The sequence below is a fragment of the Bubalus bubalis genome, chromosome X, assembly GCF_019923935.1.
Source record: "Bubalus bubalis isolate 160015118507 breed Murrah chromosome X, NDDB_SH_1, whole genome shotgun sequence".
Classification (NCBI taxonomy): domain Eukaryota; kingdom Metazoa; phylum Chordata; class Mammalia; order Artiodactyla; family Bovidae; genus Bubalus; species Bubalus bubalis.
The window spans coordinates 126,951,310-126,965,630 of NC_059181.1; positions in this window are offsets into that span (position 1 = coordinate 126,951,310).

A 14,321-nucleotide genomic window follows, 5' to 3' on the forward strand; every position below is an offset into this window, starting at 1 on the left:
GACTCATTGGAAAAGACTCTGATGCTGGGAGGGATTAGGGGCAGGAGGAGAAGGGGATGACAGAGGATGAGATGGCTGGATGGCATCACTGACTCGATGGACGTGAGTCTGAGTGAACTCTGGAAGTTGGTGATGGACAGGGAGGCCTGGCGTGATGCAATTCATGGGGTCGCAAAGAGTCGGACACAACTGAGCGACTGAACTGAACTGATCCAAAATTGCAAAACTTGGAAGCAAGTAAGATATCCTTCAATAAGTGAATGGGGGCACTTGCTTGGTGGCCCAGTGGTTAAGAATCAGCTTTGCAAAGCAAGAGCTGTGGGTTCAATCCCTGGTTGGGGAACTCAGATCCCACATGCCGTGGAGCAACTCAGCCCACATGCCACAACTACTGAGCCCATGCGCCACAACTAGAGAGTCAGTGTGCTGCAATGGAAGATCCCACATGATGCAACTAAGATCCAATGCAGCCAAATAAAAAAATATATTTTTAAAAAATGAGTGAATGGATAAATAAACTGTGGTACATCCAGACAATGGAATATTATTCAGTGCTAAAAAGAAATGAGCTACCAATACACAAAGAGAATAGAAGAAATTTAAATTCATATTGGTTAATGAAGTAAGCTGCTGTGGTCTGAATGTTTGTGTCCTCTCCAAATTCATATGTTGGAAATCTAAAGCACCAAGTGATGTATTAGGAGGTGGGGCATTTCAGAGGTGATTAGGTCATGAGGGCAGAGCCCTCATGAATGGGATTAGTGCCTTTATAAAAGAGGCCCCAGGACTAGGTCGACCCTTCTGCCATGTTCGATGACAGACCAAGAAGTCGGCAGTCTGCAACCTGGAAGAGGGTCTTCACCAGAAACCAACTGTACTAACACCCTGGTCTTGGAATTCCAGAACTATGAGAAATGTTCATCAGCCAACCAGATTTTGGAATTTTGTTATAGCTGTTCAAATGGACTAAGGCAGAAACCCATCTGAAAAGGCAGCATCCTGTATGATTCACGATTCCCACAATATGACATTTTGGAAATGGCAAACTTTCAAGATGGTAAAAGATCAGTGGTTGCCAGGATTTGAGTGAGGGAGCAATGAACAGTCAGAGCAGAGAGAATATTAAGCATGGTGAAAATATTCTGTATGATACTATAATGGTGGATACATGTCATTATACATTTGTCCATACCCATAGAATGTACAGGACAAGGAGTGAATCATAATGTAAATGATGGTCTTTGAGCGATAATGATGTGTCAGTGTAGGTTCATCAACTATAACAAATGTACCTCTCTGCAGGAGGCTGTGCATGTGAGCAGCAGGGGATATATGGGCAATGTCTGTATCTTCCTTTTAATTTTGCTGTGAACCTAACATTGCTCTTAAAAAAGGAAGTCTATACCAAAAATAAACTAATTAAAATAAATGGGAAAAAAGTCATAGTGGAAAGTGGCATGGGTGAATTAAAACAACCGATATGCTGCAAAAGTGTTCTGAATGGAGGGCGTCAATTGAAAAAATGTCTTGGAGGCTCTTTCACACCTATTCTGTTTAATCTGGGGAGTGCTCACTCTTGAGTGCCCTCCTCCGATCTCCAGCCTGGTCTTATTTGACTGAGCATAGCCTCAGGAGTCCAGACATTGCCCGCACCCTCCTCCACCAAACTTTTAATCTGAATTCTCTTCTCCTGTACACAGCAAACTAGCTTCTGATGGGTGACAGTGACAGACACATATGGGTCAATCAAAATCAATCAAATAACAAAAACCCTGTTAGGGTTGGTGTTAAAAAGCTCCAAAATCGCAGTACCTTAAACCTATGGGAAAAGACACATTTTAGGGTCTTAAGGAAATCCTTTCTTTCCTAAAGGAAATCAACTCTGAATACTCATTGGAAGGACTGATGCTGAAGCTGAAGCTCCAATACTTTGGCCACTTGATGTGAAGACCAACTCATTCGAAAAGACCCTGGTGCTGGGAAAGTTTGAAGGCAGGAGAAGAAGGAGACGACAGAGGATGAAATGGTTGGATGAGCTCACCGATTCAATGGACATGAATTTGGGCAAATTCTGGAGATGGTGAGGGACAGGGAGGTCTGGCATGCTGCAGTCCATGGGGTGGCAAAAAGTCGGACACGACTTGGTGACTGAACAGCAACAATGGACATTTTAGCCACTGCAATAGATTTTTCAGTTAGGGCAATTTTTCACTGCCTTATATTGAAAAGTTGGATATATAAGCAGACAATAGCGAGATCATATGGTGTATGACAATAGAACTGTGACCCATACCTCTGTAACAACCAGCTGGGACATCAAACCACGAGCTCTCAATAATCAGCCCAGATTCCCTATTTTTGCCACTATTTCACCTCCCACACCCTCAACACTTCCAACTCAGGAATAGCCAGAGGAAGCCAAATGGGCTTCACAAACCAATTGTATAGGATATCCTGTTTCTAGTTAGCCCACCTCCAGCTTCCCCATGGAAACAGCCTCTAGTCAGGTCGTACCTGAAGCCTTCCCCTCTTTTCACTGTAAAGCCTTCCCCCTCCCCTGCCTACCTCAGAGTCTCTGCCAGATGAGGATGGCTGACTCCCTGGTGTAGTAAGCGCTGAATCAGTAGTGTCTTTGGTTCTCATTTGGGTGCTGTTTGTTTATTTGCACAATGCCATACCACGTTGCTGGCTGCCTACTCCAAGCTTGCTACGTGCTATTGGCCAGGGCAGCCCAGAATGTGTATACTGGCGCACTTGAATCGGCACAACCACATCATAATACAGAACTTTAATGGTTAAGTCTGTAACCATTAACCACCCCAGGGGCCTTTTGGCAACTTGCTGTAGTGATTAAAAAAATATACTGATATTGAAGGCAGATCCTTCAGCGTTTATTAGCAGCATGACCTCAGGCATGTTACTTACCCTCCCAGGTGTCAGTTTCCACATCTATCCATGGAGGCAATAGTGTCCTCTGGACTTCTTTCATAGAGTTGTTGCATCACAGAAGGGAGACAGTGTCGACCTAGAGGGGTATATAAATGCTTGAGTTCCTGACCCTCAGAACCAAGGTCCTAGCCAGCTGCTGATAGGGGGCTGAAAAGGAAACACTTAGTGACCTTCAGAGCTTTCATGTGGGAGACCAGGGGTCAAGCTCTGGCTCACCTCTCTCTGGGAGAGAGAGAGGTTAGCACACATAGCTTTTCCTGCCTATTGGGCTCCCAAGCTAGGGAAAGAATAGGCTCCTTTGTGTGCAAAGAGATTTATGGATGAATGAATGAAAGAAGAAGAACTAAAGAGCCTCTAGACGAAAGTGAAAGAGGAGAGTGAAAAAGTTGGCTTAAAACTCAGCATTCAAAAAACTAAGATCATGGCATCTGGTCCCATCATTTCATGGCAAATAGATGGGGAAACAATCGAAACAGTGAGAGACTTTATTTTGGGGGACTCCAAAATCACTGCAAATGATGACTGAAATCATGAAATTAAAAGATATTTGCTCCTTAGAAGAAAAGCTATGACCAACCTAGACAGCATATTAAAAAGCAGAGACATTACTTTGCTAACAAAGGTCCATCTAGTCAAAGCTATGGTTTTTCCAGTAGTCATGTATGGATGTAAGAGCTGGACCATAAAGAAAGCTGAACACCAAAGAATTGATGCTTTTGAACTGTGATGTTGGAGAAGACTCCTGAGAGTCCCTTGGACAGCAAGTAGGTCAAACCAGTCCATCCTAAAGGAAATTAGTCCTGAATATTCATTGGAAGGACTGATGCTGAAGCTGAAGCTCCAATACTTTGGCCACCTGATGCGAAGAACTGACTCATTGGAAAAGACCCTAATGTTGGGAAAGATTGAAGGGAGGAGGATGACAGAGGGGACGACAGGGCAAGATGGTTTGAGCAAGCTCCGGGAGTTGGTGATGGACAGGGAAGCCTGGTGTGCTAGAGTCCATGGGGTCGCAAAGAGTCGGACACGACTTAGCGACTGAACTGACTGAATGAATGAAAAGATTCAAGGATCATTGTTTTATTTCTGATTTGGCCACTAACTTGGGCTTTTGTTTAGGCGTTAAAGCTTTGAGTCTCAATTTCCCCATTGGTAAAATAGTAACAATAACCCCCACCCTTTCCGTCTGACTGGTCATTACAAGGATCTGGTGGAATAATGTGTGTAAACCTCTGTTTTAATTTTTAAGTGTTATGTAGATACAAGGAACTATTCCTAGGGGACATAGGGCTTCCCTGATGGCTCAGAGGATAAAGAATCTGCCTGCAATGCAGGAGACACAGAAGATGCAGATTCAATTCCTGGGTTGGGAAGATCCACTGGAGAAGGAAATGGCTACCCACACCAGTATCTTTACCTAGGATATCCCATGGACAGAGGAGCCCAGCAGGCTACAGTCCATGGAGTCGCCAAGAGCCCAGCAGGCTACAGTCCATGGAGTCGCCAAGAGTCAGACATGGCTTAGCAACCCATATTCCTAGGGAACGCACATTAACAATTGGAGACCTGGCAGAGAGAGTTCAATGTGAAGGGCACATCTTTTATCTTCATGTCTTGTGGCTGGACTCCAAAGCCCATGGTCTGTCTGTACCTAGGGCCCTGTGCCTGGCACAGGCCTCTCCCTGATTCCTCATGATCTTAGTGTGCCCCTGAACTGGCCTGTCCAGGTCAATGAACCCTCACTGTTCTCTGAATATGCCTAGAAATGAAAACCATCTCTTGTCTCTACAGCACTTACCAGTTTTCTGGCCTTCCTCACACCTTGGCTCCTCACAAGAGCACAGTAAGGGAGGTGGCCTGGTGAAATGGGTGAATGTATGGGGTTTTTTGTTTGTTTGTTTTTGACTTTGTTTATTTTTTAATTGAAGGATAATTGTTTTATAGAATTTTGTTGTTTTCTGACAAACATCAACATGAATCAGCCTTATGTATAGATATGTCCCCTCCCTCCTGAGCCTCCCTCCCATCTCCCTCCCCATCCCACCCCTCTAGGTTGATACAAAGCCCCTGTTTGAGTTCTCTGAGACATTCATGTAAGGGTTTTAAGGCCAGGCTGCTTGGTAACATCTCAGTTCTGGCACCTATTGGCCTCAGGCAAGTCACATACTCTCCATAACCCAGTTTTCCCATTTATAAAATAAGGATGAAAATAAAATAGTACCTACTTGACAGTTTTGTTTGAAGATTAAATGAGTTAATATGTGTAAACAGAATAGTGTCTAACACTTATCAAGTGCTTGATAAGTGTTTGTTATTATTATTATTGGGCAGGGCAGGGTGTGTTATCCTCATTTTAGTCAATTGTAGAACTAGGGGAACAGGACTGGGATCCTTGTTCAAGGAAAAGTCATTCTATAAAAATGAATGTACCCAAAGTATGGGAGAAAGTATTTGCAAACTGTATATCTGATAAGCAATTAATATCCAGAATATAAAAAGAACCCCTACAATTCAACAACAAAAAATAAACCACCTAATTTAAAACATGGACAAGATAATTGAATGGACATTTCTATAAAGAAGATATACAAACAGCCAATAAGCCCATGAAAATTACAATGACTTCTAGAATCTTGAGCAAATAGCTGGTTGACTTTTGGAATATCCACACTTGACTGCAAGAAGTCAAGAAGTGATCTGAGATCTTTTAATTGCCCTCATGATTTAGGGGAATGTTTATATAAATAATAGGAATTTTAGAGTGGATATGTGATGTGTTATGAATGGTAGATATGTAGATATTGAGAAGGAGAAAGTATAAAACCTTATATAGCACCAAAATATATCCTTAGAAGTGTATTAAGAGTAAAAAGATTGTTTTTTTAATATATAGGGAGGAAATAAACACAGGATCCAGCAATCCCTCCTCAGAAACATTTCTCAGCTGCGCCTCTCTCATTATCCAGCTGCCTACTGGATATCAGGGCTTCCTTGGTGGCTCAGTGATAAAGAATCCACCTGCGAATGCAGAAGATGTGGGTTCAATCCCTGGGTTAGGAAGATCCCATGGGGAAGGAAATGGCAACCCACTCAAGTCTTCTTGCCTGAGAAATCCCATGGACAGAGGAGCCTGGTGGACTACAGTCCATAGAGTCACAAAGATTCGGACACAGGTTGGTGACTAAACAACAAAAACAACTGGACATCTCCACCTGGATGTCCCATAGACACTTCAAACTCAGCTTGGCCAAAACTGAACTTGTTTTCTCTCCTTAATCCACAATCTCCTAAACCTTCCCCTCCCACCTAATGATCCCAGTCACAAACTGGGAAGTCATTCTCAGCTCCATCTTCTCCCTCAACACCCCACTGTCAACTAATCAACAAACTACAGATTTGAACTACCAAATAGATCTCCAGCCCACCTGTAGCTCAGTCTCCACAGTACTGCTCCAATTCATCAACTCTCAGTGGACCAGAGAAATATATTCTCAATAGTTTTCTGGCTATTACTCAACTCATTCCATCCCCGCCATCTATAAAACCACCAGAGGGAAAATTCTAAAACTCAAATTCATCCAAGTCAATATCTGTTTTCAAATTACTCCTCTGACTCCCTAGGTCCTTCAAGATAGAGTGGGAAAACTTGGTGAGACACAAGCAATGGGCCCTGCTACACTGTACTCAACACCCCAACATTCCCATAGGGGCCTCAAACCATTTATATCAGCTAGAGGAGGAACAGGTGATAGGCCTACAAGCTGTCAAGCTGTGCTAATTCATCACTGGTGTGCCATACAGTTTTACACTTCTCTACCACCTCTACCCCAAAGTGCTCCCCTCTTCCTCCCTCAATCTGGTGAATCATATCTACCTCCTTTGTGAGGTCTTCCTTGTCCCCTCTCCCCCACCACAGCCTCTCTGCTCACTAATGTCCATGTAAGGTCTTGGATGCACCCATCTCATTGTAATTGACTGCTCAAACTGAGGCTCTCAAGGATGAGCACAACATTTTATTCATCTATGTAGCCACTATCCCTGGTGGCTCAGAGGATAAAGCATCTGCCTGCCATGCGGGAGACCAGGGTTCAATCCCTGGGTTGGGAAGATCCCCTGGAGAAGGAAATGGCAACCCACTCCAGTATTCTTGCCTGAAGAACCCCATGGATGGAGGAGCTTGGTGGGCTACAGTCCACAGGATCGCAAAGAGTCGGACACGACTGAGCGAGTTCACTTCACTTCACTTCATGTAGCTTTAGCACTCAACACAAGACCAAGTCAGTGAGGTCAAAAAGTACAAACTTCTAGTTATAAAAGAGACAAGTCCTGGGGATGTGAGGTACAGCATGGTGACTATAGTTAATGATGTTGTATTGCAGAGTTGAAAGTTGCTAAGAGAGTAGATCTTAAAAGTTCTCATCACAAGAAAAAAAAAATTTGTAGTTCCATGTGGTAACAGATGTTAACTAGACTTATTATGGTGATCATTTAGCAATATATACAAATATCACATCAGTATGTTGTACAACTGAAACTAATATCATGTTGTATGTCAATTATATCTCAAAAAAAAAAAAAGACCTAGCCGAAGTAAGCATTCAGTAAAGGTTTATGGAATTAATTAATGACCTCATGAAATTCCCCCCGAGTAACAACAAGTCAGTACCTAATGAGGGTTCCCTGACATTGTGTAGGAATGGGATCTGAGAAATTTCAAGGGTCTTGAGATCTGGCCTTCAGTGGTGCTCAATGTGACTTTCTTATCCCCAGCTCAACTCTTCCATTGCCAGTCCCCGATAAGAAGCACAAAGAAAAACAGAGGAGCAGCACTGCATAGCCTTGAACCTTTGATCACATTGTTTCACCACACTCTCCAAATCCTCATTCCACCCTCTGAGGCCTCATCTGGAACATCTCCATGAAGAAAGACCATCAGTTCAGTTCAGTTGCTCAGTCATGTCTGACTCTTTGCGACCTCATGGACTTCAGCATACCAGGCCTCCCTGTCCATCACCAACTCCCGGAGCTTACTCAAACTCATGTCCATTGAGTCAGTGATGCCATCCAACCATCTCATCCTCTGTCATCTCCTTCTCCTCCCACCCTCAATCTTTTCCAGCATCAGGGTCTTTTCAAATGAGTCAGTTCTTCGCATCAGGTGGCCAAATTATTGGAGTTTCAGCTTCAGCATCAGTCCTTCCAATGAATATTCAGGATTGATTTCCTTAAGGATGGGCTGGTTGGATCTCCTTGCAGTCCAAGGGACTCTCAAGAGTCTTCTCCAACACCACAGTTCAAAAGCATCAGTTCTTCTGTGCTCAGCTTTCTTTATAGTCCAACTCTCACATCCATACATGACCACTGGAAAAACCATAGCTTTGATTAGATGGAGCTTTGCTGGCAACAAGGAAAGGCCATTCTCACCCCCAATTCAACAAGGATTCCCCCTCCTCAGAGCTCCTAGAAAGGCTATCTGTCTGGGTAAGTCTGGCACCCGTTATAGGCCTCCGTGTGGGGTTAGTGAATTGGCTTTTCAGGGAATCTCAGAGTATCAGAGCAGGACAAACTCTGGGAGGTCATCTGGTCTGACTGTCTCATTGTGCCAAGGACCCCAAGCTTTGGAGAGAAGTGGCTTGCCATAAATGCCAAGCCTCCTGGGCAGTGTGATCAAATAGATTCCTGGGCCCCCACCCATAAAATTAGAAAAAGGCTCTGAATAAGCCCCAAACTACCCTGTAACACTACTGTCATGTTTCCTCATGAGGCTATTTGATGGCAAGGGCTCTTTCTTCCTTGATCTCTGTGTCCCCCAGAGCATTCAGCACAGCAGCACCCTATCAAGTTTTCTTCAGTGATTAGCTCCTAGGCTATTCTTCATGAGAAAACTCAAATGAACACAAAAACCCAAATTGAAGTTAGTCTAGCCAAGGGAGGGGTGGCTTTGGCATCCCTCCTTAAATGCTGCTTTGTCTGATTTTCCAAATCATCCTTGGCTGAAACAATTTCGGGTCAGAAGAGTCTGTTTCCTAGGAGGACGCAGGCTCAATCAATTACTTGGGCCTCCTCAAGCATTTTCCTTAGCTGTCCTTTTTTTAGATTTTTTTTAAAGCTGTTTATTTTACATTGGAGTATAGCTGATTATAAAGAAAGCTGAGTGCAGAAAAATTGATGCTTTTGAACTGCGGTGTTGGAGAAGACTCTTGAGAGTCCCTTGGACTGCAAGGAGATCCAACCAGTCCATCCTAAAGGAAATCAGTCCTGGGTGTTCATTGGAGGGACTGATGTTGAAGTGGAAACTCCAATACTTTAGCCACCTGATGCAAAGAGCTGACTCATTTGAAAAGACCCTGATGCTGGGAAAGATTGAGGGCAGGAGGAGAAGGGGATGACAGAGCATGAGATGGTTGGATGGCATCACCAACTCAATGGACATGGGTTTGGGTGGACTCTGGGAGTTGGTGATGGACAGAGAGGCCTGGCGTGCTGTGGTTCATGGGGTCGCAAAGAGTCGGACACGACTGAGTGACTGAACTGAACTAAACTGAATAACTGATTAACAATGTTGTGAAAGTTTCAGGTGACAGCAAAGGGACTCAGCCATTCATGTACATGTATCCATTCTCCCCCAAGCTCCCTTCCCATCTAGGCTGCCACATAAAATTGAGCAGAGTTCCCTGTGCTATACAGTAGGTCTTTGTTAGTTGCTGTTGTTGCTGCTTAGTCACTTCAGTCATGTCTGACTGTGCTACCCCACAGATGGCAGCCCACCAGGCTCCCCCGTCCCTGGGATTCTCCAGGCAAGAACACTGGAGTGGGTTGCCATTTCCTTTTCCAATGCGTGAAAGTGAAAAGTGAAAGTGAAGTTGCTCAGTCGTGTCTGACCCTCAGCGACCCCATGGACTGCAGCCTGCCAGGCTCCTCCTTCTGTGGGATTTTCCAGGCCAGAGTACTGGAGTGGGGTGCCATTGCCATATAGCAGAGTGTACGTGTCCATCCCAAAGTCCCTAACTATTCCTTCTTCCCTATCTTCCTACAACCCTGAAATGGGAAGCCCATATTGGAGTATAGCTGATTGACAATGCTGTGATAGTTTCAGGTGGACAGCGGAGGGCCTCAGCCATACATATACATGTATCCTTTCTCCCCCAAACTCCCCTCTTATCCAAGCTGCCACATAAGATTGAACAGAGTTCCCTGTGCAAACATTTTCCTTAACTCTCCTTTAGGGGAAAAAAAAAAAATCAACATTCCAAAACACAGTGTGCACACACACACACACACACACACACATGCATAATTATCTGGACATCTACTGGGGTCACAGTATTACACACTGCTGGTGTCTTTCCTCAGTCTAGGCAGTGATCCCAGCTAGCTGGGAAGCTTAAGCACCACATAAACGCTCATGACAGCCACCAGTCTGAGCTCAGGAAGACAGGAAGAAGGCCTCAGACAGTTTGAACTCTTTCAACGGGGAGGATGACAAAATAGGCTTTCTGCTTAAGCCTCAGTTTCCCAGAAATTTCCATGAAGTCCCTTCCCCAAGATTCTCACCAGTCCAAGTTTCCATCTGCTGCGAAGGCCAGAGATAGCTCAAGCTAGCTCCCCACTGGCTCCACGGACCCTGCAGTCAGAGGCCTCTGGACAGAAAAGTGGCCTACATGCTTGTCAGCCATCAGAGAACAGACCCGGAGTCAGCCCCAACCTGGCCCTAGAGTTCCTTCCATGACCAAAAGGCCACCGGCCTGTCCTTGGACCTGTGAGCACAGTTGACAGGCAGTAGCGCTGGCTCGAGGAAGGAAGGGTCACTCCCTCCCTCACCAGCCATCCATTCACAGCAACCTGGACAGCCAGTGCTCTCTGGAGCCCATCACTACTCATTTTCATTCACAACTTTTATGGCCACTCGTCTGGGGATGGAGGTGACCAGGCCAGCTCTCCTGAGCAGGAGGCCCAGAGGCAGGACAATTACCTGAAGTCCCTAAAAAAGTATGATCTGTGTCCCAGGAGACCAGAGGGTCTGTGGGGGTCAGGGATGAGGGGAGAATGCCATGTCTGGTTGTTCATTTCCAAGGGCTTGCACAGAGCCAGAAACAAGAGATGGGACCTGGAAAGTCAGACACCTCGTAGACACCAGAATGGAGGTAAGCTTGGAAAAACAAGGGTGACAGCAAGGTGAGAAAGTCCAATTACCTTGAAAAAGGCTGGACACGGGGGAGTTGAGGCCTCAGTGTTCATGGGCAGATTATCCTGTTTTAAAGGCCAGGGGACCTGAGTAGGTGTTACAGTTTTCTGGTGAGGCCTAGACAGGGCCCTGCCCTCATAGAGTTGGAAGCCTAGCAGGGCCTTTCCCTCATATAAAAGAAATCCAGACCCAGCGCTGGTGCCTCCCAACCCGGGGTCCCCAGAGACCACCAGGGTTTGGAAGTTAGAAAAGGCCATTGGCATCACAATGAGCCTCCCCCATGCATATGAAAGTATGGCAAGCAGTGCTCCCCACTCCCCCTTTAGCTGGATGTGAGCTTTGAATTCCTTTTCTCCAAGTGAGAGGGACCAGCCCCAAGTCAGCCACATTCTCTCCTGGAGTCTTCAGTGTGGCCCAGGAAACATATTTGCCAAATCAGGCTGGCTTTGCTATGGAGGGTTTCCTGACCAATGCACCATGCTCCAGATGAACACCAACTCCAGGAAGGCCTAGTCTAGGGAAAAAAGAAACACTCCAGTTCCACTCTGGCCCAGGCAGTTTGATAATACCACCTTAGCCCATCAGTTTTCTCAGCTTCATTCTTGTCAGCTGAAGTCAGCAGAGCCCATGACTCATATAAACTTTTGATACTTTTTTAAATCTAGATGATTCTATGAGAAGGACAGTAAATCCTTATCATCCAGGGGGCAGTAAGGAGTGCCCTTCCAAAGCCTGTCACTGTGGCACATTTTTATTTTTTATAATATTTATTTATTTATGGCTGTGCTGGGTCTTCATTGCTGCGTGGGCTCTCCTCTAGTTGTGAGCAGGGGCTCCTTTCCAGTTGCAGTGTGAGGGCTTCTCACTGTGGTGGCTTCTCTTTTGCAGAGCGCTGTCACTAGGGTGCCAGGGCTTCAGTAGTCACCGCACATAGCCTCTAGGGCACAGCCTCAGCAGTTGTGGCTCACAGGTTTAGTTGCTCCAAGGCATGTGGGATCTTCCCAGATCAGGGATCAAACCCTCATCTCCTGCATTGGCAGGTAGAGTCTTTATCCCTAAGCCACCAGAGAAACTCCAGTCACTATTCGTCATTTTTAACAAAAAAAGAAGAAAAAGAACTACCATCCAGTTGAGTGCCATTCTTCATGTAAGACACCATGCACATACTTTATGTGTATTATCTAACCTACTTCTTGCAACCGTGGGGCAGAGGAGCTATAAGTAGGCCCACTTTAAGAAGAGGTCTTGGGGAGGAGCCAAGATGGCGGAGGAGTAGGACGGGGAGAACACTTTCTCCCCCACAAATTCATCAAAAGAGCATCTAAACATCGAGTAAATTCCACAAAACAACTTCTGAATGCCGGCAGAGGACATCAGGCACCCAGAAAAGCAACCCAACTCTTCGAAAGGAGGTAGGAAAAAATATAAAAGACAAAAAAAGAGACAAAAGAGGGAGGGAGGGAGTTCCGTCCCGGGAAGGGAGTCTTAAAAAGAGAGAAGTTTCCAAACACCAGGAAACCTTCTCACTGCCAAATCTGTGCCGAGCTTTGGAAGCACAGAGGGCAACATAAAAGGGAGAAAAAAAAATAAATAAACAATTAAAAATCGCAGATTGTGAGCCCTACGGTAACTCCCCCAGCGGAGAAGCAGCGCAGACGCCTGCACACGGCATTAGCAAGCGGGGGCTGGGCAGGGAAGCGCGGCGCAGGCTCTGTCCCTTAGAGTAAGAATCGGCCCGAATGTCCTGAGCGCTATCTGAGCGAAATAATTTGGGCTAGCAAACCAGACTGTGGGATATCTACCACGCGAAAAGCCAGCCCTAACCTAAGACACCGCCAGGCCCGCGCACAGAACAAAGGACTGAACAGAGATAGCCGGTTGCAGACCTTCCCCCTCCGGTGACAGGCAGCCAGAGCCGTAAGGGGGCAATTGCAGCCCAAGAGAGACACTATCTATAAAACTGTAAGCAGGCTTCTTTGCTAACTAAAACTTCTTGGGGGTCTGGACGGTCAACATCTGCCTGAGAAGGTGCGCCGGTTTTACACCCAGATAACCAAGTGGCAGGGAGGCGATAAGTCGCAGCATTGGCGCCCGCCAAACACATCACCTGAGCTGCTCGGATCTGGGAAGAGCACAAAACGCAGGCCCAATCGAGTCTGCGCCTCTGAGGACTACCCGAGTGCCTGAACCTGAGCGGCTTGGACCTGGGAGGTACATGCAGCCCAGGGCCGGCCTCTGATTGTTCCCGGCGGAACAACCTAGAGCCCGAGCAGCGTGGGCAGGGAGGCTACACGCGCCGTGAGCGGGGGGCAGACCCAGTGTGGCTGAGGCACTGCGAGTGCACGCCAGTGTTATCTGTTTGCAGCATCCCTCCCTCCCTCCCCACAGCGCGGCTGAACAAGTGAGCCTAAATAAAATAAAAAAAATAGTGTCCTCCACCGTCCCCTTTGTGTCAGAGCGGGAACCAGACACTGAAGAGACCAGCAAACAGAAGAAGCTATAACAGAGGGAAACGCCTTGGAAGCTACAGGCCATAGATTAAAACCCTGTGGTTACTACGAACTACATAGGAAGGGGCCTATAGATCTTGAGAAATATAAGTCAGACCAAGGAACTAGCCAAAAATGAACTGAACCCACAATACTCACAACAAAACCAAAGAAAGACCTAGATATATTTTTACTATTTTTACGATCAATCTTTTTTTTTTATTAAAAAAAAAATTTTAAGTCCTCTAGTGTCCTTTAATTTTCACTTTTATAACTATTACTTTGCAAAAAAAAAAAGACCCTATTTTTTTTCTTCAGCAAACTTCATATATATATTTTATAATTTTTTGACCGTGTTTTGTTTTGTTTTTTTCTTTTTCTTCTTTTCTTTAACATTGTATTTTTGAAATTCCAAACTCTACTCTAGATTTTTAATTTTAGCCTTTTGGTATATGTTATCAATTTTGTACCTATAGTTTTTTTCATAATTTCTGTGACTTTTTTTTCCTCTATTTCTTTCTCTTCTTCTTTTGTATAACATCGTATATCTGCAATTCCAAACTCTACTCAAGATTTTTAATTTATGCTTTTTGGTATTTGATATCAATTTTGTACCTGTATTTTCTTTATAATTTTTGCGACATTGTTTTTGTTGGTTTGTTTGTTTTCTCTCTTTATTTTTCTTCTTCCTTTTTTTA